Source organism: Papio anubis, chromosome 6 (assembly GCF_008728515.1).
Source record: "Papio anubis isolate 15944 chromosome 6, Panubis1.0, whole genome shotgun sequence".
Lineage (NCBI taxonomy): Eukaryota > Metazoa > Chordata > Mammalia > Primates > Cercopithecidae > Papio > Papio anubis.
Genome location: NC_044981.1, coordinates 56,430,583 through 56,452,284, shown reverse-complemented (window position 1 = coordinate 56,452,284; position 21,702 = coordinate 56,430,583). Strand labels below are relative to the sequence as shown.

The 21,702-nt window shown below is 36.5% G+C and overlaps 1 long non-coding RNA gene across 3 annotated transcripts in view; it reads right to left on the bottom strand.

Moving 5' to 3' along the window:
• Positions 1-21,422, bottom strand: part of LOC103883745 — a 332,145-nt gene extending 310,723 nt beyond the window's left edge. For all 3 annotated transcript variants that reach the window (XR_004184309.1, XR_002521594.2, XR_001901858.3), the window contains exons 1-2: positions 21,228-21,422; positions 16,269-16,360 (exon numbers count right to left, since the gene is read on the bottom strand). This is a non-coding gene — a long non-coding RNA (uncharacterized LOC103883745). The remainder of the gene's footprint in view (positions 1-16,268; positions 16,361-21,227) is intronic.
• Positions 21,423-21,702: the final 280 nt, after the last annotated feature.

Here is a 21,702-nt window from a genome sequence, read left to right as displayed (position 1 = left end):
TGAAAGATTAGAAGTAACTGAAAAGATTCAAAATACACTAAGAATAAAATACAAAAAAAAAGGAAAAATGAATTTTTAAAAACTAAGAAAAAAACTAATTTCCGAGTAAGAATAAAATAATGAGTTAAAAATAATGAAATACAAGATGAGATTTAAGTTGGGAAATCTCCATACCAATAGAACTTTTAAAACTGAAAACAGGAATACAAAAGATGTCATGAATTTTTTAAAATTTGAGTTTAAAAGTGGAAAATTATGTGGGATTAAGGTTTAGAAACAATTAAAGGCTTGAAAAGAAAAGTGAGTAATAGTAAAACAATGAAAAAGGAGTGGAAGATTCTTTTGAAACAATGAAAATAATATGTTAGAAAATCAGAAAAAAGTGAAATAAAAAGAAATTATACAAAATTAACACAGAAATAACATATTTGAAATGCTGTTAATAATAACCAACATTTCTTGAGTGCTTTCTGTGGATAAAGTTTCTATTTCTTCTTGTATATACTATAATTTCTACTCTCTGAATGTTGTTCTTAAGTAACCTTTGGCTTATTACCTTTATTGTCTCCTCATTTTTAGAATGGGGATAATAATGGTATCTCCTCATATGGCTCTTGTAAGGCTCAAATGAGTTAATTGCTATAAAGAGCTTAGAACACTGAGCAGCCCAGATTCAAGAGAAGGGAAAATAGATTCTATCTCTTAATGGGGGAAGTGGCAAAGTCACACTGCAAAAGAGCAGGTGGGATGGGAGATGTTGTGGCCATCTTTGGAAACACAATCTGCCACAGCAAGAACATATAAGAAATGTATAGCAGTGGTTACCAGCAGGAGTGGGTGAACAGAGTGTGAGATGGGTAAGAGGAAGATAGAGGAAGAAATACGTAACTTTTTGTGTACTTAAAAAACTTTTTTTGAGCTAACTTGAAAAACCTGTTTAAAATAAGCCATTTTTTAAGTACAACAAATGCTTATTAAATGGACATGTTTTTCCTTGAGTTTATTGGTTTCATTTTTTATGCTCCCTAATCTCCATGCCCAGAGAAAACCTCCCTTCACCTTCAAGTTTACATGTCCAATACTATAACTAAAATCCCACTAAGATATTCTTGCATGGTTGGCCCATTCTTTTGGAATTACATCATAGTTCAATTATCAATACCACAGTGTGTCTTCATCCTAATATACTTGGCACATTTCCTATATAAGTTGAGACGGAAATTTAGGAGCTTATAATCATCTTCTTTATAAACTAATGTCATATATTTTTATAAATAATATGTATAATTTTAAGATAAAATATCTTCGTGCTTAAATGAAACATATTCTACAACAAACATATTGCCACTATATGTTATTAGTGTCTGGGAAGATTGATGCCTATCTACCTTTTGCTCAGGTAAAACTTTGAAAAGAGCCCCCTTTTACATTTACAGAGCTTCCTAACACACTGTTCGTACTTTTAACCTGTAGAATTCAGGGTAATCCTAGCCTTCCTCTGCTCCCAAAACTTATGAAACAAAACATCAAATAGAAAAACACAACAGTTCTCACATTCCTTTCAGGGTAACAGAGTGGCTGAGCTTTGTTATTACTCCCTAGATAGTACTAGCTTCTGTCCTCCCAAAGCCACTTAATCCTGCTCAATTCAAAAATCAAGTCCTCCGGGACAGCGAGCAGAGCCTGTGAGCTCATTCCAAGGCCTGTCATTGTCTTTTCCAGCCCTGCCTCCCAACAACCTCTGCTGATTCCAGTGCAGGGTTGGATGACACACGTTTTGATAGCTGGATCTCTGAGTCATACTTTTTTTTTTTTTTGTCAGAAATCCCCTTAACAGGCTTCCTAAGGATGCCATGGAGAAAAGTAAGCAAGTAGAAAATCAGCCTGAATAAGCAACTATTGCATAACAGAGTATGTTCCATAGGATCCATATCCAGAAAAATCAGGGTTTGCAATGAAAGCCCACTTTCACTTTTTAAATAATATCTGAAGTCACACATATGCATTCTGACTTTAGCGACATCATGTTATCCTATTTCAGAACATAATGAATTGGTATATTAAATGTTAACATAAATCTTCCAGTTCAAGTAGATGTACAATGTCATTAGTATGTACAATGTCAATAAGTATGCTGAGGAAAAGTTTGGGGGACTTGGGGGGGTTTTTTTGAGACGGAGTCTTGCTCTGTCCCCCAGGCTGAAGTGCAGTGGTATGGTCTTAGCTCACTGCAACCTCTGCCTCCAGGGTTCAAGCAATTTTCCTGACTCAGCCTGCTGAGTAGCTGGGATTACAGCCATGTGCCACCATACCTGGCTAATTTTTGTATTTTTAGTAGAGATGGGGTTTCACCATGTTGGCCAGGCTGGTCTCAAACTCTTGATCTCAGGTGATTTGCCTGCTTCAGCTTCCCAAAGTGCTGGGATTACAGGCATGAGCCACTATGCCTGGCTGGGGTTTTTTGTAAAAGAAAAATAACTCATTAAGAGTGATCGCTCAACCTAAAGATGTAAGGAAAAGTCATTAATATATGCAAAGTGTGATCATTCAATAAGGAAAATGATCTCTATGTGTGGCCTAAGAAATTCTATGCTTCACTTTGTGGTCATATCTACCACAGCTGAACTACTGTCCCTTCTACAGTATCTATCCCTTTGAATACTTTTCTTTAAGTGAATCTCATTATGTTCAATACCTAGGCCAAATCAACCACTGAAATGTAAAACAATTTTCCCACATTTTCTGATTGGTGCATTTTACTGTGACAAATATTGCATCCAGTGTTCAGTTGCAGCAACCAGTAATGTAAAAATCTTTATCCATGTTCCACACTAATCAGGATGCTTAATGGCTTTTAAATACAGGCTGATGCAAGATCATGAAGTCCCAAAAAGTTCATAAAGTAATTTTTTCCCTTTTCTTTTTCTTCTTTTTTTAAAAATAATACTAACCCTCCAAGTTCAAACAAACAAAATTCCATCAAAACATTCTCGAAAAAAAGCCATGTTATCAACCATTTGTTAGGTCTAAATCATATGCCTATATTATCCTCGCCACCTTGAAAATAGACTCTTTAATAAACACAAGATGAAAAATAAATAGGTTAACCAGGAGAAAGGTCATGCCTTGTCTGTTGTAATACGGTCTGATCACCCAAGATGATTGATTTCTTAAAAGAATCCATATCCATGACTCTTATAGACATTCTGCCATCCTGCAGCCATCTACAAGGTAGCTTGTACTTCTAAAGTTATTGAATCCTTGTGGTCCTCTTAAGAAATCAAGTAGTTCAGTAGTCTCACTTTTTTTTTTTGGAAAATAAATTTTCTCAGTCTCTCTTTTTTAAATAAAAGCTGTAAAATGGAAGTGTTAAATCAGTATAATTGAACAATACCACCTAATTTTGCGTATCTTCAATACCATTAGCTCCATTCTGGAAATAAAATCAAGGAAAAAAAAAATCAAGGCAAAGGCCGGACGCGGTGGTTCATGCCTGTAATCCCAGCACTTTGGGAGGCCAAGGTGGGCAGCTCACGAGGTCAGGAGATCGAGACCATCCTGGCTAACACAGTGAAACCCTGTCTCTACTAAAAATACAAAAATTAGCCGGGAGTAATGGCGGGCACCTGTAGTCCCAGCTACTCGGGAGGCTGAGGCAGGAGAATGGTGTGAACCTGGGAGGCGGAACTTGCAGTGAGCTGAGATCACACCACTGCACTCCAGCCTGGGCAACAGAGCGAGAGTCCGTCTCAAAAAAAAAAAAAAAAAATGCTGATTTCTGCATGCCCCTTTCCTCCACCCTCACTATCTGCCCCCAGATCATTGAATCAATTACAGGGCTGGAGGTCTGGTTTCCTAACTACCATGATTTTAATGGTTAACTATGTTTGGCAGCCATTATTCTTTACCATTAAAACTGAAAAGTCTCTGCAGAGACAACAAGCTACAAATACAGAGAAATATGAAGTATAGGCAATAAGAATCTGCTATAAGACTTTTAATTTTAATTTCCTCTATATTTCTAGCAACTTCCAGAATATGAGGATTCATGGACATCTCTAAAGTTTTGCTACTAATCAATAGTCAATATAAACCTATTATTTAAGCCTTAATTTTAGGAAAGTCAAATATATGCCCTTATTGCACAGCAGTTCACTCAGAAATTTTATAATAATAATTTAAATTGATTTCTGGGAAAAAAATTTTTGCTTTGTCTTCATCTATAAAAGGTCATAGAAAGCATTAATAGATTTTTATACCATTTTCGTAATGCTAAAGGAACAAAAGCTGAATAGCACTTTGACAAAAAAAAAAAGATGTGATGCTCGCACTACAAGAGAATTCAAAATCTGCTTGATGGCCAAAGGATACATAATATGTGAATGGAATACATCCAACATTTTAAATGTCTAAGCCTCACAACATAAGTTGGAAAGAAGAAAATATTATTATCAAGAAGCTTTTGAGCATAAGAAAGAGTCTTTATTTTACCTATTCCCAAATACACTTGCTGATTTTACACAATGACACAAAAAGAGACTTAGGATAAAAATGTTAACACACTTCTAGCTTAAGAAGTCACACCTACTGATACTAGCTTTTGTAAAAATAAACTTGAATAGCTCAGATACATTTCAAAAAATTGATAAATCCTATCCTAAAGATGGTGTTACCATCAATTGCTCCTGCAAATAACATCAGGGGGCCCTTTGGTGTCTCTAAAACATACAGCCACTGCTTCTACCCATGGCATATGGCTTCAAAAGTTAGAAGGCAAATACAAAATATTTAGAGAAAAAAATAGAGAAAACAAACTGTTCCATATTTATTCCTGGATTGGGGAAAACCATTGCTATCTTTCCCAGAGTTAAATATATTACACCCTAAGGTTTTAAAAAAGTACTTACAAAGAAATTAATTCTAATCCTGTAACTGTAGAATAGTGATTTCCAAATTTATATAATAAACAAATCTTTTTAATTATCTAAAATAAAGGAGAAGTAATCATAATTTTTGTTTTAGATGTTCTCCCTCTCCAAAACAACATCCCTAATCTCTTTTATGCCCATTTTTCTTGAATCAGTTTTTTTCTAGGATCAATTACATTAGTAAACATTTCCACTTTCCAACAGCATCAGAGCATTTGTAGCTGCATCTTCATTAGAACCATCTTGCAGTTTACACGCTAAGTTCTAAGGTATTTTATCAGAATTCATTAGATCCACAAGAGACTGATAGAATTTCTCATAAATGTTACCTAATGGGTTCAACACTATACCTCAGTAAACGCATATTTGAGTTAGCCTATACTTTAAGCAGCTTAACTAGAACTTAATTGCTGGACTTCTCTTCCCCAAAAAGTAATCCTTAACAGAATTCATACAGAGTAGCAGAGTTAAATGAAGTGATTCTGAAAAGTCATTGGGAATCATAGATACCTTATTTAATTGAAGACCTATTAGGATTTCTTGACTATGACACTTTGTCTTTGTATCTATTACCATAAAATAAAATAGTACTCACCTTAAATAGATACATAGATTTTTCAGATTATTAATTCATACTATTTTAAAAAAGAGTTGTCTCCAAGATGGCATTCTCTCTCTCAGGGGGTATACAAGACAATCCATATGAGTTGAAAAGAAAATATTTAAATTTTTATTCACTTTATCTTCAAAAAAAGACAATTAAGCTTTACCAATTTTCTAGCATTTAATATTCAGATGAACACTCACATCCTTGCCCATCCATGTATCACACAGTCACCATCACATATGGGAGATGAGGTGTACTGGGGGAAAAAGTTGCTCCACAATACGGAGGAGTTAAAAGTTGTGTCTCACTCGTGCATTTCCTTTTGGTGTAGTAGACATATTGTGCTTGAAATGTGACTGGCTATTCAGATTTATAGATAATTTTCTAGTTCTAGCTAAAGGACTCTCCTAAACTAGACAAGTAGTTTAAAAACATTCCTCCAAAGACCACAGATTGAATATGATACTAATAATGTAAACATGAATTAACAGTAAATAATAAAGCTGACACTTGTCTTTACATAAAATTTTCCTTGTAAGAGAAAAACAATAATAATTTGGTAGCCAAAAATAATTTTAATGTATCAAAAGGACTATTTAAAATAGGAATTTAACTGTTAAAATGACCCTACCACCCAAAGCAATCTACAGATTCAATGCAATAACTACCAAAATACCAATGACTTTCTTCACTGAAATAGAAAAAAAATACTGACATTTGTATGACACCACAAAAAACCCAAAGAGCTAAAACAAGCCTGAGCAAAAAGAACAAAGCTGGAAGCATCACACTACCAGACTTTAAAATACACTACAAAGCTACAGTGACAAAAACAGCATGCTACTAGCATAAAAACAGGCTCATAGACCAATGGAACAGAACGGAGAACCTAGAAATTAATCCACACACCTACAGTCAACTATTTTTTTACAAAAGCAACAAGAACATTCATTGAGGAAAGGACAGTCACTTCAATAAATGATGCTAGGAAAACTGGATATTCCTATACAGAAGAATAACATTAGGCCCCTACCTCTTACCCTATACAAAAATCAACTAAAAATAGATTAAAAACCTAAATGTAAGATGGAAACTATAAAACTACTAGAAGAAAACACAGGAGAAACTCTTCAGGACATAGATGTGGGGAAAGATTCTATGAGTAAGACGTAAATACATAAGCAAAAAAAAAAAAAAAAGTCAACAAATGGGATTATATCAAACTAAAAAATTTCTGCACTGCAAAGAAATCAACAGAATGGAAAGATAACCTACAGAATGAGAGAAAATATTTGGAAACTATTCATTTTACAGGAGATTAATATCCAGAATATAAAGGAACTCAAACATCTCAACAGCCAAAAAAAAAAAAAAAAGCCAGTTTAAAAACATAGGCAAATGATCTGAACAAACATTTTTCAAAAGAAGACATACAAGTAGCCAACAAGTATACGAGAAAACATTCAACATCACTAATCATCAGGGAAATGCAAATCAAAACCACAATGAGATATCATCTCACCTCAGTTAGAATGACTATTATCAAAAAGACAAAAAATAACAAATGCTGGGAAGGATGTGGAGAAAAGGAAATGCTTGTACATTGTTGGTGGGAATGTAAACAACTACAGAGAACAGTATGGAGGTTCCTCAAAAAACTACAGGTAGAACTACCATTTAATCCGGCAATCCCATTACTGGGCACTTATCCAAAGGAAAGGAAATTAGTATTTCAAAGAGACATCTACAACCCCATGTTTATTGCAGCACTATTCACAATAGCTAAGATAGGAATCAACCCAAGTGTCCAACAACAGATGAACAGGTAAAGAATATGTGAGGACAGGTACATTGCTCGTACTTGTAATCTCAGCACTTTGGGAAGCCAAGGTGGGCAGATCACTTGAGGTCAGGAGTTCGAGACCAGCCTGACCAACATGGTAAAACCCTGTCTCTATCAAAAAGTAAAAAAATTAGCCAGGTATAGTGGCGTATGCCTGTAGTCCCTGCTACTCAGGAGAGGCTGAGGTGGGAGAATTGCAAACTGGGAGGCAGAGGTTGCAGTGAGCCAAGATCGCACCACTGCACTCCAGGCTGGGTGATAGAGTGAGATCTTGTCTCAAAAAAAAAAAAAAAAGAAAAGAAAAAATGTGGTATATATATACCCAATGGAATATTATGCAGCCATCAAAAAGAATGAAACTCTGTCATTGACAGTAACATAGATGGAACTAGAAAATGTTATATTAAGTAAAATAAGTCAAGCAAAGAAAGACAAATATTGTATTGTTCTAACTCACATGTGGGAATTTAAAAAGTGAATCTCATGAAGATAGTGAAAGATTGGCGGTTATCAGAGGCCAGGAAGGGTAGCGAGAGGAAATTATTTAAAAAGGCTGATTAAGGAGTACAAATATATAGTTAGATAGAAGAAATGATGCCTAGTGTTTGGTAGAACAGTACAGTGACTAGAGTTAACAATAATCTATGGAATATTTCAAAATAGAAGAGAATAATTTGAATGTTCCTAGCATAAAGCAAAGATAAATATTTCATTTAAATATCAAAAAAATTGGATATCCCAGTCTCCATGATTTGATCTTTACACATTATATGAATGTATAAAATTATCACATGTACTCAGAAAATATGTGCATCTATTATGTATCAATAAAAAAAATATAAAACACTAAAGTTGACGTCATAAAAGTAGAATAGAGTATACTAGAGACTAAGAAGGGTGTGGGGAATAGGGAGAGACTTTTTAAAGATATGAAAGTACAGCTAGAAAGGAGGAATAAGTTCTAGTGTTCTATAGCACTGTAGGATGACTACAGTTAATAATATATACTTTCAAACAGCTAGAAGAAAGATACTGAATATTTCCAACACAAAGAAGTAGCAAATGTTTGAGAGGATGGATATGCTAATTATCCTGATGTGATTACTATACATTGTATGTGCTGAAACATCACTATGTACTCCATAAATATGTATAATTATTATGTGTCAACTACAAACCATTTGTAAAGGAAAAAATAAAATATGAATTTATATTTACTATGGTTAACAATTGCCCTTGTCTTAACTCTTTGTCATGCCATAAGCTATTAATAAATGATACTGTCAAGATATTTAAAACAAGGCCAGGTACACTGGTTCATGCCTGTAATCCCAGTGCTTTGAGAGGCCAAAGCAGGAGGATCACTTGAGGCCTGGAGTTCAAGACTGCAGTGAGCTATGATTGTGCCACTGCACTCTAGCTTGGGTAACAGAGGTAGACTCCCATCCCTTAAAAAAAAAATACACACACACACATATACATAGGCAAGATATTTAAAATACATTTTTAAGCTTATTTTTAAATTATTGTACATATTTAATGTACATATATTAGCATAATGGTAAGTATATTTAATGTATAAATACATATATATATAAAGATATTTGGAGAGTGCATGCTAAAAGTATTTTACCAATACATGAGTTAATAAAATAGTTTATAGATGATTAACCTAACAAGTGGCAGAAAAAGAGATATGATAGAAAACATCAAGTAACTCACAAATAAAGTATATATACCATTGGGATGTGTTTTCTTGTTTTCACAATTTTTCTGAATACAAGTGTGGTTTATGTTTTGGGAGTATACACAAAGCAAAAATTAATAACAAAATCCCATATTGAAGATTTGATTTAGAGAAAACTTTAAAGCTCTAAATACCCTTTTTATCTTTCCTTCTTCAACACATTTCTTCATTGTTCAGTTCAGACTGAATTAGAATTTGCTTCTGAGATCTAGAAAAAACAGCAATTTGAGTTGTAATCCAATGAAGTTCTTCTATCTGTTTCTGGTTTAAGGGAAGCTAAGGCTATTTATTCCAAAGTAAAATATGCCCTGAGAAACTAGGGACATAACAGAAGGAAAATATCTCTGCACTAATTTTACTAGCCATGCTTGAAATCTGCCCACAGTGCCTGGGGTGGGGTAAAAGAGTTTTCACTAACATTAGCACCTCAAAGGAAGATTCAACTGATAGTTGCCATCACCTGTGAGCAGAAAAGAGCGAACCTTCCTCATAAGTTAAAGATGTAACTAAAAGACCAAACGCTGTAACTCTACTGTTAACAAAAACTCCTTGAGATTATCATGAAATTCAAAACCAAGACACCTGTGAGCCACCTACCACCTGATTGAATATCTCATTCTTTCACAGAAGTTTAAATATTCTGTGAGCTGACCTTTTCACTTTCCTGTGAGTTATCCCTAAGGGTAAATCTTCAGTGGAAATAATATGATGGAAGGTTCCTACTTCAAGAGTGGCAAAAGCCTCAGAGAACTTCCCTAGCATATGAAAGCTTTCTTTTCTTGTCTTCTATGATTTTAGAAGGTATTTTAAAGATGTTCCTGGGATCAGACTTTATGTGCAACATGTCATGAAAGAGTGAATACTGATGATCAAACTGCTCTTCTAAAATGTATCATAAAATCAGGTTTATAGTAAATGTTCTTCAGACCATTAGCTACCATAATTCTTCAGTCCTTTTCTTAGCTATTTTATTAACAGTGTACAATCCTCATTACTACTAACTGTTACTTGTTAAAAACAGACCCATCTACCATAAGCCACATCTCCTCCCACTCCTTGTTTTATAAGATACCCATAAATACCCTTGAAACCCATCTGTCTGGGATGCTCAAGGAAGAAAAAGGAGTTCAAGGGCCTCTTCTGGACTTTTCCATTACTAGAGTTTAGTATGCCTTAAGACACAGCCTGGAATTATAATTAATTTGGTTAAATTTTTGAAATTAATCCCCTGGTAATGTGCTGTGCAGAAGGAGGAAATTCACATTCACAAAGAACAGAGAAAGTGGAAGAAGAAAACTCCAGAAAAAAGGAAGTCTTTTCCCTTCTTCATGATTACTTTTGAAGTCAATGTCATCTCATAAAGTCCACTGAGTAAAACTGACAGCAAAGAGTATGTTTTGCCTTGAGGCTCTGTCTTGTGCTATCAGGAGTAAATGGAGGTACCTTCTAAAGGTCTCTGACAATCCCAGAGGAAATTTTTCTGCTTCCTCTCTGAAGCCCAGTGGGAAAGGCTCAGGCAGTTCAGCCGCACCATATTGCTTATGTGATGAGGATGGACAGCAGGAGGAGCGTGAAGCCGTTCTGCAGAGTTGATGGCAAATAATCAAAGAGAAGACAGATATAGCAGGAACTCTAAGGACGCAGGGGACACCATCTAAGGCAAAGTGACACTGATATCAACACCTAGGAAATGATAGAGGCAGATAAATTGCTCAGGCAAGAAAAAAGAGATGGGATGACCCAGTTTAAGCAAAAAGTAATTTGCTAATCACAAAGCCAAGAAATAATACAATAGGCTCCTCTCTCCACTCACACACAGCAGGTATAGCCATTATCCAGATAGAGCAGCAGACAGAAAAGGAGATCAACTGCAATGTGACTGGTACTCAAACCACAGAGGGCTGCTTCCGAACAAGAGCTCACCCCAAAGAAAAATTGGCAGCCAGTGCCACCTGCAGAGGAAAGATATATCTTCTGCAGGCACTAGCTCTCCAAAGCTGACAGGCTGATATATTCTGCTGAATAAATCGAAAAACTTTCAAGTGGTCTAAAAAAGGTAGTCTAAAGTAGACTGCACTGCAGGGATCCAATCAAGTTAAGAATGTCAGGAGCCTGTGGCAACATCCACACCAGGAAAAAAGACTCGTAACCTCTGAGTTAAGTGCAAATGAGAAAATAGCATGGTGGGTTTTGTTTCTTTACATATGTTATGTGTGTCTGTGTGTGTGTCCGTTCACGTGTGTGTGGCTGTATGTTGTGATTTTTTAAAGGACACAAAACTACAAAACTGTTCTTTCCATATAAGGAGTAAATCAGGCATGAGAAGTATTTTTTCCTGGAACAGAAAACAAGTGTGGTATTTTCTCCCAGAATTTTTAGGCTTTTTGACTCCACGTGGAACTGACTTTCCCTTCCTCCAGGTTCTGCTCAAGCCCTGCCTCCCCCACAAATCTCTCCCAATGGATACAGCCATAATTGTTCATGGCTCTCTCTCTACTGGTAACTTACTTATTGCTTGAACCATTGAATGTGGAACTTAATTGAATACTACTTACTTTCTTCTAATTGCTTACTATGTGTAAATTTAACCTCCCAAAAAAGACTACAAGATCCTTGAGAGCAAGGATTATGTCCAACATGTATATCCTGTTCCCCTCAGCTAGGCTGAGTGTGTATATATATATATATATATACATACACACACACACACAGAGAGAGAGAGAGAGAGAGAGAATTTATCTCTTGTCATCTTATCTGAGGAGGGTGGGAAAGGCCTCCTGGTGCACAAAGGTCCCTCTACCCTGTGTTCATTTTCTTTAAACCAAAGAATTCACTCATTTAGATTAAGAAATTAGCCCAGTTATAGTACTAACAATCCCTGGGATGTTTCCTCCACTTAGCTACTCTGTAGTGATATGCAAAATAATAGTTTGGGACTTCAAGGCCTGGATTTGATTCTCAACTCCATCACTTCCTAATGACATGATCTTGACAAGTTATTAACATCTCCATAAAATTTGCTTATCTATAAAATGAGGAAATAACATTCTACTCATAGTTATGTGACAACTAAAAGAAAAAAAAATACATGTAAAATTAGCCCATAGTAAGCACTTAGTAAATGCTAGCTTTTTAAAACAATAATAATAATGATAGTAACAATATGTACTGAGATATACACTGAAAAGTGTGAGATTCAACCCTACTTGCAAGCTGACAAGGGAGCCTGCCACAGTTTCATGGATGCTGGGAAAAGACACTAGACTATTAAGTCAGACAATGGGCTTTGTTAGAGAGCCAGTAGCATGAGCACAGTTCCATTCATCCCCCAAAGTCCCACAAGGGTTGGATCAGAGTTAAGGCACTCTGAGCCCAGGACACTCAAGTCTTATATAATGGGCTGCAAGCAAACTTGCCCAACGTTTGTACTGAAGGTAAACATTATCCTTATTATACTAGTTAGTAAGCATGCATGCTCTCTGATTCAGAGGAAGATACTATAACTTCTAGGGCTATTTACTACGCAAACATCCTTAAAAAAATAGTCCAGAACAAAGACTATCAGTCTCTGTTCTCAACATGTGCAGGAAACAATCAATCCAGAGAATTACTTTCCAACAAAACTCAGCTCCTACTAGCAAGGACCTTACAATCTGCAGGAAAAGCTAGATAAGTAAATTTTAAAACTGAGAGATGGGGAAATAGTGCTGTTTTAAAAATCACTAATATAATAAATGCATACAATTGTAAAATACCATATAACTATAAAAGACAGTGAAGCCATATATTTACTAACATGAAAATTGTTTATGATACATTGTTTGTTGTAGAAAGTGGTCTAAAAAGTAAGTATAGTATACTCCCATTCATCTGTACCGGTAAATGGGACAAATCGTTGACATGGGATATTGCAAATAATCAACAGATAATTTCATTTATATAAAATATTAAACTTACAATATGTAATATTTATAAATACTGTCCTGGAATGATATAAAGTCCAACATGCTGTGCACTTAAGAACTGTGCACAAAAAGTTATCTTAAAAAGACAGGGAATCCAGGCAGGCTTCCTAGAGAAAGTAGTTATTAAGTGGAATTTCAATGAGATATAAAAAGTGGGAAGAGAATTTAAAGCAGAAGACAGTTGTGAACACACTGAACTTGGAATAGCATGATGGATTCATAAAATAGTATAAAACTATCCATAAAACTACATATTGTCTGGAGTAACCAGGATAAAAGAGAAATACCAAAAAAAAAAAAACAGTAGAAAGGGCTAAAAGGGTAGATATGGGTCAGATAAAAGTAGCAGCCAATAATGTATTCTAAAAGGTGAGGAGGTGGTAGAAGGCATCTACCTCAGAGTTCTGCCTACAGCAGGTTCCACTCTAAGAGCCAAATTCATTGCTGTGTACATGCAGCTGCTTGATGAAAAGGGATTGGACATAGAGCCTTTCCAACACCCTCCATCCCTGAACTACATTCATCCAACAGGTACAGGATGCCTCCACTAGGATTACCCCTGGCACAACAGACTTGTCATGTCCAAAATGATATACATTACCTCCTCCGTCACTCAAATCAAAACCCAAAAGGGTCTTTCTAGGGTTCTTCCTAGAACTCCACTACTAGTTCTTCCTATTAGTGGAAGAGTTCTTCTTACCACTTCTCCCCTCCCCACCCCTCACCCCACACACAGGTCAGTCACACACATTTTCTCTCCTCCATATCCACCACCACTGCCTTAGCTCAGTCTCTCACCATTGCTCCCTGGATGCTAGTAGTAGCCTCCCCGCAGGTCTCTTAGCCTCCCTTCCCAAGCCCTCTAGTCTATATTCCACACTGCCACCAGAGTGGAAGTGCTAATTTGTTTGTTTCTCTCTTAAAAATCCTGTAATGGTTCACCAACATCCACAAGGTAAAGTCTATATTCTTTATCATGCCATACAAGCTCATTCATAATCTGGCCCTTCCTACCTTTTTAGCCTTGCCCTGACTGCCACCCTTAAGCACTCCACAGTCATGACATTTGAAACTATGGAGGTTCCTCAGAATACACCATGTTCTTCTGATCTTTTTATTTTCTCACAAGCACAGCGTCTGCCAAGAATGTCCTCTTTCCTTATGACACCCCCAGTTCTTTCCGTGGCCATCTAAGAAACTATTCACTTTTCAAGGCCTAGATGAAGCATCAACCCTTTAGGAATCCTCTCCTGATCAATTAAGTGCTTCTTCCTATGCAAGCATCTAGTGTCATAAGCAGCTAATAACTGATACATTACAAATATAGCAACTGAAACACTGCTTTAATTATATTTATATGTCTCTTTGATGTAAATCTTTATTAGATTGTGAAACCCTTAAAGGTAGGGTAAGATCTTATTCTTTGCATTTTTATTGCTCACCACATAATGAAGACTTTATAAATGTTGGATAAATAATTGGCTAGATATATGGATGGATGGTTTCTAGTTATTTGTCTATATTAACACAACTCAAGTTGCTAAAAGAAATTTTACAATAGAAGAGGCTTTCAAAATGGAAATATACTTTCTTAGTTCTAGTGCCTCAGTGGCTTAATCTCTTCTTTTTAAACACACACACACACACACACACACACACACACACACACACAGAGTAAGCTGTCTTACAGGGAAAGTCTTGTTAGACAATATGCTTAGCACTCACCAAAGACACTAATCCTAATAAAGATTTAAAGAATATTTAGCTAGATGTACCATATGACCCAGCCATCCCATTACTGGGTATATACCCAAAGGATTATAAATTATGCTGCTATAAAGACACATGCACACGTATGTTTATTGCAGCGCTATTCACAATAGCAAAGACTTGGAATCAATCCAAATGTCCATCAGTGACAGATTGGATTAAGAAAATGTGGCACATATACACCATGGAATACTATGCAGCCATAAAAAAGGATGAGTTTGTGTCCTTTGTAGGGACATGGATGCAGCTGGAAACCATCATTCTTAGCAAACTATCACAAGAACAGAAAACCAAACACCGCATGTTCTCACTCATAGGTGGGAACTGAACAATGAGATCACTTGGACTCAGGAAGGGGAACATCACACACCGGGGCCTATCATGGGGAGGGGGGAGGGGGGAGGGGGGAGGGATTGCATTGGGAGTTATACCTGATGTAAATGACGAGTTGATGGGTGCAGCACACCAACATGGCACAAGTATACATATGTAACAAACCTGCACGTTATGCACATGTACCCTACAACTTAAAGTATAATAATAATAAAATAAAATAAAATAAATAAAATAAAATAAAATAAAATAAAAAAAGAAAGTAAAGAATATTTAGCTAACAACAATTCCATTTATCAAGTGCTTACAATGAGCCTTATGTATCTTATCTTATACATAACAGCACCCTGTGAATTTGATACTACTCCCATTTTACAGATGAGGGAACTGCCTCTTAGAGCATATGAAGGACACACAGCTAAGGAAAGGACAAACTGGAATCTAAAACCATGAATCCCTGACACAAAGTCAATGCTTTGATCCACTGATAGAATTAAATTACCAAAATTTCCATTGTGCCAAACAGATAAGATGTGACTTTCTCTTTAATAATTATGTAAACAGTTTCAGTATTTTCTTGGATGTGTTACAGATAGGATTTGACCAAGAGCTCTGCTATGAAAACAGCAGGAAGCAACAGCCAAAGTGGTCAATATGAAAATTCATTTTCATACAACACACAGTTTATACTGCCCCATTTATAGTTTTTTTTTTTTTTAAAGATGAGTTTGCCAACAATAATCTGTAATATTTCTGCAGTGAATATGAATACGACAGCAATGTTTCTGTTTTGGGCCATGTTTTCTTAAATGTTTTCAAACAATCCAAAAACATTTCTACTAGGTTAGAGAACAGAATTGTCAGTTAATATTGTCATAACAGTTTTTCACTTTTAAGAAACGATTTTTTTCTGTTTCCCTATCATAAGAAGGAAGCATACAAAAAATTGGAGCTTAGCTACACTGTGGAGAACCTTTTATATAGAATTTGGTCTGCTCAGCTTTGTCTCACATAACTGCTTAGAATATTGAAAAATATTCAAAACTCAAACTAAGAAGAAACATCTACACCTTACCTTTAAGACGCTGTGATAGGCAGTCCCAGGATGGCCCCCAGTGCTCCTTGCCTCCTGGTATGTATAGTTCCTTCCCAATCCTCAGGGTTGATCTGTGTGACCAAAGGAATACAGAAGTTATAATATGCAACTTCAAAGTCTAGGTCATAAAACACATTTTGGTTCCTTTCTCTTTTTCTTTCTCTTAACTCACTCACTCTGGGAGAAGCTAGCTTCCATGACATGAGGCTAGCTGCCTCTCAAGCAACCCTACAGAGAGATCAACATGGTAAGGGACTGAGGCTTCCTCCCAATTGCCAGTGAGGCACTGAGACTTCCAGCCAACAGTCATGCAAGTGAGCCACTATGCAATTGATCCTGTAGACCCAGTCAACATCTCAATAACTACGGCACTTCTGGATATCTTGCCCGCAATCACACAAGACGCTAAACCAAAGTTACCCAGCTTAGATACTCCCAAAACCTGACTCTTGAAAACTGTGTGAGAAAATAAAGATTTTTTTCTTTTAAGCTGCCAGATTTGGTGAAAGTTTGACAGCAATACATGCATAATAAAGACACTATTCAGAAGTCCCATATGACACTTCTGCTTGAATCCTACTGGTCAAAGATATAGCTTCCCAGCCACAATTTGATAAATGTTATTAATAGAATGGGAAAGTAGTCTTTATTCTAGATGGCCATGCATGATGTTAAAAATAAGGACTTTTACTACCAAGGAAAAGGGGTAGAGGACAAGAGATATTAAAAGAGAAGTAGCAGCCTTTGGGAGATACACTGATAGCCCCCAATTAACCACACCTCCCAATATTCACACCCAATTAAAGTTCCCTCCTATGTGGGCTTGGCCATGTATTTGCCTTGATCAATGGAATCTTTGCAAACATGATACAAGCAGAGGCTTATACATCAGCTCACTCCCTCTTAAGAGTCTTACTGCCATCTGTAAAGAGGTACTAGCTATCCTGCTAAAGAAAGAGGCCATGTGACAAACCAAGGTGTCCCAACCAAGCTCTCAGCTGAATATGGCTGCATGAGTGATCCTAGTCAACCCCATGTGTGATAAAAAGAATCACTGTAGAACCACAAGAAAGAATCAACGTTGTTTGAAGACCCCAAATTTGGAGGTAGCTTGACACAAAATAAATAACTGAAATGCAACCCTATCACATACAAAATACTTTACCTGGAAACTTGAAAAACTGTAAAGTGTTTCTAAAATAAAGGGCATTTTGATTCTGTCAGACAATAGGGTATCTGGTATCCTTGATTTCAATCAGATAAAGCCATTGACATCTAATTGAATCATACAATTAATGATTCTTGCAATAGACTGCATTTTACAGATTGTGGAAATTATCATTCTTATACCATGGCTAACTAATGTTTGGACTTCCTCTAAAACGTCATTTCTTAAACTATAGCTTGAGGTCCACTGATTGATTTCAGGGGCCACATGAAACAGATGCCTAACTATTTTGTCTTTAATTTTTTCTGAATAGTTTAAAACATAACTTTGTAATAAGTTTTTAATTTACAAGACATTAAGTTAAAGTATTGTTAACTCTAGATAACTTAGAATATCAGTACACTATTTGTACTATACATGGTCAGTTCATATACAATTCATCATTGTTTCCATGCTAAGATATCTAGACTAATTTTTATTTTAAAATAACTCAAGAGGGCCGGGCGTGGTGGCTCACGCCTTTAATCCCAGCACTTTGGAAGGCACAGGTGGGCAGATCACAAGGTCAGAAGATCGAGACCATCCTGGCTAACATGGTGAAACCCCCATCTCTACTAAAAGAATACAAAAAATTAGCCAGGCGTGGTGGCGGGCACCTGTAGTCCCAGCTACTCAGGAGGCTGAAGCAGAAGAATGGCGTGAACCCGGGAGGCGAAGCTTGCAGTGAGCCAAGATCACGCCACTGCACTCCAGCTTGGGCGACAGAGCAAGACACCATTTCAAAAAATAATAATAAATAAAAAAATAAATAAAGAGAACCTAAACTATCATTATATTTATGGACAGATGATTTTTACAAATTTATGTTACAGACGCTAGCTGTAAATTGACAAGAAAAAAATGTATAAAACCTCCATATTCTTAGATTTTACTTACATAGTTCAACATAAATTGAAAAAAGTCTCAGTTGTTTTGGTGTTAAGAGACTTGTTTTCTAATAAAAATATGGGGCCAACAAAATTCAAAGGAGTACCTAATGTATGTCCATAATATATTAGAAAATGTGAATCTCTGTTAAAAGAAGGCTGGATTTTACTAAATCTTGGATTTCCCCAACGCAAAAATCTTGTCTTGAAGTATTTGAAATGAGGCCCACGTGACTGAAAAGCTCTCTTTGAAATCATGTATTCTGTTTTGTTATGTGGAGCAGAAAAATGTTAATGAAACAGTGTCCTTGTCAAATAATGTCCCTGACTCCATGAAGCAGGTCATGAATTATAGGCAGCTATGCCGTTTGCCTACACCTGAATGAAACCATCCAGAGCTTTTAGTGCAGAAAAATCCTTGGTTCCTTACATAATACACACTGATTCAGTAAGATTCTTTTGGATGTTGTAAAGCCTATATTCAAAACAGCAAAATAGTTTTTTGCCAAGAAAATATCTGACTGGAAAAAAATCATGATAATCTGTCAGAGGCCGAGCAAAGCAGCTTCACACATTACTGGGGTTTGTTTCTTCCAATAGCATCATACCCTGGTATCAAAGACTGCTAATATCCCTTAAAAAATCCTCATGTCGATCTCACTGAAAATCTTTAATATGAACAAATACAAGGCTTCTACTACACAGAAGTTCATTGATACTTAAGAGGATATAGTGTAAAGAGGCAACAGAACTGGATTTCAATCCCAAATTGCTCATTTACTAGTTGGGTGATCTTGAACAACTTCTGTAACTCCTCGTGAGTCTAGAGTTTTCCTATCCGTACAGTGATAATTACATCTACCTAAAAATGCATGGTAACAACCAAATATGATAATATACAAATTGATCTAGCAATGTCTAGTATTCAGTAAATCTTGGATTGCTTTAAACTGAATAAGCATCTCAAAACCTTTCTTGTTCCTTCTAAGCCTCCAACTCTAAATTTTCCCAGTGGGCAAAGAGCTTTTTTCCTTAGGCCTCATTTCTAGTATCTACGGTGCTTCCAAGACTAGCAAAACAAAGTTTCTCCTAGAACCACCTGACAAGAGGACCACTTCTCTCAAGGTCAGCCTATGGCTTCCGCCAAAAAACTACCAGTTACCTCTCTCCCCATCCAGAACAGAGCACTATTTCCACTCACAGTCCAGTCTATGCTCTTAACTCCTCCCTCATAGTATATTAGAAAGCCTATTCACTTAACAAGGCAAAGGTTTTCTCTGAGTTATGAACAGTTGTCTCCTCTAATGGGCAGAAATATTCCAACTCTACATCTGTCATTCTAATTTTTATTCAGTTAGCATCTGACATCTACTAATCTAATCATCCTCTATGCGTATGGATATTGGGTTATTATTACATTTAAGAAATGCAATGCTCATTTGAACGCTTACTTTAATAAGTGTTTTAAGGTAATTCATTACTCCATGTGCAGATTTTGCAACCTATCATTTGACTATTGAGTAATTCTGTTGTTTTTCATTAGCATTCATTGAGTGTTTTATACTTTACCAAACACTTTCTAATATTGATTTGATCTTCACAAAAATCCTATGTGGCAGGTAAGCCAGATATTATTAGTCTCACTTTTTTTAGATGAGGGACAGAAAGTTTAAGTCAACTGGCTAAAGCCATGTGGCAATTCCATTGACAAATAAACTAAATTCTATGTCTTTTGGCTTAAAACCTGTAACTTTTCCACTGTAATATGCTGTCTTCCAGTGTCACTGAGTACTATCTTTTATCTAATTGGCAATAAAAATAGTCAAAACAAAAGGAAGCTTCTGAAGTTAGCATCAGGGTAAGCGTATCAAACCAAATGATTCAGCCCGGTGTACCAGCTCACATCTGTAATTCCAGCACTTTGTGAAGCCAAGGTGGGAGGATTGCTTGAGACCAGGAGTTTGAGATCAACCTGGGCAACACAGTGAGACCCTGTCTCTACAAAACATAAATGAAGAAAATAGCTGGGTGTGGTGGTGCACACCTGCGATCCTAGGCTACTCTGAAGACAGAAGTGGTCGGATAGCTTGAGCCTGGAAGGTCAAGGCTGCAGTGAGCTATGATTGTACCACTGCACTTTAGCCTGGGAATCAGTGTGAGACTGTTTCAAAAAAAAAAAAGTTATTAAAGAAAGCAAGCCTGTACCAAGAAATACTTTCTTTAATTTGTATTTAAAATGTTACATCCTTTATAAAAGTAAAAATGTAAAAAAAAATGTTTTTTAGGTTATAAAAATTATACATGGTAATTATAGGAAATATAAGAAAAACACAAATCACCTGGATGTTATTTTGAGTGTATTGCATACTTATTGAGCATTTTGAATATGCAAAAGATGTGAGGTGATTTATGTTTTTAAACCACCCGGGTGGCTGCTCTGTGGAGAATGGTGAAGAGCCTGAGTGGCAGAGAGAACCAGTTAGGAGACTACTGCAGATCCAGGAGAGAAATGAGGGAGGCTTGGACCAGGTAGGGGCACTATGGGTGCTAAAATATGACATCTAGAAATGGGGCATCCTTTGAAGGTACAGCTGATGAAGCAGCTATGGGATGTGAGCAAAAGAAAGAAGCCAAGAATAATTTAGGATTTTGACCTGAGAAAAGGTTGGACAATGGGTATCATTTGGTCCAACAGAATACAGGAAGAGTAGCAGATTTTTCAGAAAGAAGTTGAGAATTGTTTTGAATGTGTTAAAGTGGTGTATTAGTCCATTTTCACGGTGCTGATAAAGACATACCTGAGATCGGGCAATTTACAAAAGAAAAACGTTTACTTGGACTTACAGTTCTACGTGGCTGGGGAAGCCTCACAATCATGGACGAGGGTAAGGAGGAGCAAATCCCACCTTACGTGGATGGCAGCAAGCAAAGAAAGAATGAGGAAGACGGAAAAAGCGAAAACCCGTGATAAAACCATCAGTTCTCGCGAGATTTATTTACTACCACGAGAACAGTATAGGGGAACCCGCTCCCTTGATTCAGTTATCTCCCACCGGGTTTCTCCCTTAACACGTGGGAATTATGAAAGTACAATTCAAGATGCGATTTACACGGGGACACATAGTCAAACCATATCAGGTGGCTATTCATGTGGACTGTCCAGTGGCCAGTTGGATGTATAAGCCAAGAAGGGAGAGGAGGGGTGGGGCGCAAGATAGAAATGTGCACGTTTATATCACACTGTCTCACTGCACTAATGCAGCTTGAAATTTGTCTCAAACAGTGTGTGTGTGATCCAAATAGCTGAACAATCAACACA